The sequence below is a fragment of the Rhinopithecus bieti genome, unplaced genomic scaffold, assembly GCF_001698545.2.
Source record: "Rhinopithecus bieti isolate Rb0 unplaced genomic scaffold, ASM169854v2 scaffold_27010, whole genome shotgun sequence".
In the NCBI taxonomy this organism is placed as follows: Eukaryota; Metazoa; Chordata; class Mammalia; order Primates; family Cercopithecidae; genus Rhinopithecus; species Rhinopithecus bieti.
Window position 1 is genome coordinate 974,748 of NW_016812757.1, and position 3,398 is coordinate 978,145.

A 3,398-nucleotide genomic window follows, 5' to 3' on the forward strand; every position below is an offset into this window, starting at 1 on the left:
TTTTTTTTTTTTTTTTTTTTTTTTGTACATTTCTATTTTGTACTGCAGACTTCTGCATAGATTGCAGAGCATCCTTCAGGGACAGGTGCCTCATAACATGCCATTGATTTGGGGTATGTCTATCATAAGCAGTTCTAAGCCAGGATCATTCTGTGAAGAGTGTTCCACAGCTGTGGATTCTCCTCCAAGCTGATATCATTAATCAATTTATGCAAAGGTCCAGTTATCACAGGGCAGATGTTGGGTTGAGTCTCCTGTCTTCTGTGATTTCTTCAAGTTGGTCCTACAGGGAATCAGGGAAAAAATAGATCACAGCACACCTGATATTTACCTTTGCTCTCTCTAAACTACCATCCATGATTTAAAAACAAACAAACAAACAAACAAAAAAACTCTCAGGAAACCCTGAGTAGAAGAAAATGTCTTCAGGCTGTGGAGGGATATCCATGAAAAACTTTCAGATGCCAACCTACTTGATGATGAAAGGCTGAATCCTTTACTCTTAAGGTCAGGAACAAAGCTAGCCTGGCCTTTCTCACCACTCCTGGTCGACGTGTCACTGGGGGTCCTCACCAGGGAAATTGGTCAAGTGAAAGAAATAAAAGGCACATTGATTGGAGAGAAAAAGTAAAACTTTCTGTTTCACAGTCAATATGATAATTACTTTTTTTTTCAACTCTTAGCTAATCCCTACAAAAACTCCCGGAACTAATAAATGAGTTTAACAAGGTTTCAGAATGTTAATATCAATATAAAAGATCAATTGTATTTTTATGTACTAACAGTAAACAGACCTTGAAATAAAATATAATACTTGGCATAGTGTCAGAAAAAATAAACATTTAGAGGATATTTACAAAAATTCATCAAAAGCTTTAAAGGAAAGTTAGAAATTATTGCTACAAATTTAAGACGACCACAAAAATTAACTTTGGCCCTTTTCTCACACGAAAAGTAAATCATAGTGGATCTTAAACCTAAATGTAAAAGTGAAAATCTAAATAACTTCTAGAAGAAAACAGAAGAGCTTTCTATTTTTACTCAGAGGGAACAAATATTTCACAGGTAAAATATGAAAAACATGAATCAAGAAAGAAAAAAATAGACAGATTGGACTTTATCAGAAATGTCTGAATACTTCATATTCAAAAAAATCATGTAAAAATAAAAATGCAAGCCACAGAATCGGAAAAAGTATTCCCAATACATATACTTGACAAAGAACTTACAGCCAGAATGTGAAGAACCCTTACAACACAATAAGAAGACAAGCAATCCAACTTAAAAATCGGCAAAAAAGGCCAGTCCCGGTGGCTTACCCCCGTAATTCCAGCACTTTGGGAGGCCAGGGCGAGCGGATCAGTTGAGGTCAGGAGCTTGAGACCAGCCTGGTCAGCATGGTGATACACTTTCTCTACTAAAAATACAAAAATTAGCCAGGCAAGGTGGAGTATGCCTGTAATCCCAGCTACTCGGGAGACTGAGGCAGGAGAATCCCTGAACCTGGGAGGCAGACGTTGCAGTGAGCTGAGATCGCACCACTGCACCCCAGCCTGGGTGATAGAGTGACACTCTATTTCAAATAATAATAATAATAAATGGACAAAAGACTTGAACAGATGTTCATTAAAGAAGAAAGATTCTCAACCTAGTTAGTTAGCAAAAAAATGAAAGAAATCACCAGATTTAGATTCCACTCACTACCTACCATAGAAGGGCTGAAACTGTCATTCATTGCTGGTGACAGTGTTAAATGGTGTAACTACTTTGGAAAACACTGTGCCAGTGTCTTCTAAAGAAAACTGTACACTTTCTATAAGATGCTGCAATTTCACTTCTAGATATTTACCCAGAAATACTGAAAATGCTCCTTTCACAAAGACTTGCACATGAAAGTTCCCAATAACTTTATTCATAATAACAAAAGTAGAAATAATCCAAATGCCCATCACCAGGTGAATGAATACATGAATTGTGTTCTGTCTACAAAATGCACAATAAAGCAATAAGAAGAAACACACATCTGTAATCCCAGCACTTTGGGAGACCGAGGTGGGTGGATCACTTGAGGTCAGGAGTTCAAGACCAGCCTGGCCAACATGATGAAACCCCATCTCTACTAAAAATGAAAAAATTAGCAGGGTGTAGTGGTGCACGCCTTAATCCAAGCTACTAGGGAGGCTGAGGAGGGAGAATCACCTGAACGTGGGAGGCAGAGGTTACAGTGAGGTGAGGTTGAGCCATTGCACTCCATGCACTCCAGCCTGGGTAACAGTGAGACTCCGTGGCAAAAAAAAAAAAAAAAAAAAAAAAAGAAAAGAAAAGAAAAAGGAAAAGAAATGCACCACTGGTACAGGCAACACCATGCATGAGTCTCAAAAGCAGTATTCTGTGCAAAAGGAGTCAGACACAAAAGATTAATGAAGTAATGTTATTCATAGGAAATGTCCAATTTCGCATGGTAATCTACAATGGCAGAGAGCATTTCTCCGGGGTCTTGAATGATTGGGACTTCAGTGGAATCGGAGACTTGCTAGGGTAGAAAAATTAACATGAGCACAGTTACAGATTCCAGATTCACTTGTTTGAGAATATTTTTTTGTAACTTTGGCTGTGTGCAATACTGCAGTTCATAAAAACAAAGCTGGAAAGATAATTCTGGATGAGTTGAAAGAGGATCTTGAATTTAACAATGGCACATGTATTTATTCTTGAAGTGATCGGCATTATCAGTTTTAGAAGAAGGGAAACACGGTGGACCTTTAGAACCAATTTTTTTTATATTCACAGGGACTTTTTTTTATTATAACTCATATGAGCAATCCACTTCCATCCTAATGTTTTTTGTATTTAACCAATAACAAATATGTCCATTAATGTCTTTTAGAGCACCCAAATTGTGCTGGTAAAATATCACAGAATAAAACTATAGGAGCGTTTTCAGGAGTGTAGGTAACACAAACATTCTTTGACGCTAGATATAAAGTAAAAGATGTGTTCCACACCTGATCCAGGCTGGTAAGCTAAAATGAAATCAATTGCTTGAGTGAATTTGTGTTAATAATCATATCCCATTTATATTAAAGGGTGTTTGATTAAATGACTGTCATGATAGTCTTTCCCATGAATTAATTTAAACACTAACTCAGCACATTCTATATGCCAAATACTATACTTGGACCTGTTTTAGAAGACTTGACTTTAACTACTTCTTGGAAATAAAGTTTAAACTTCTCAGGATATATTACTATTCTTTTCTGAGATAAAATGTACTCTTTGGGACATGTTCAGTATATGAAAAATACTTAAATGAATATTCCTTTAATTTCCTTGTGTCTACCATGTCGTAGAAGACGACTTAAACCTCAGGAAGATTATGTTGAAAATTTTTTCAGACT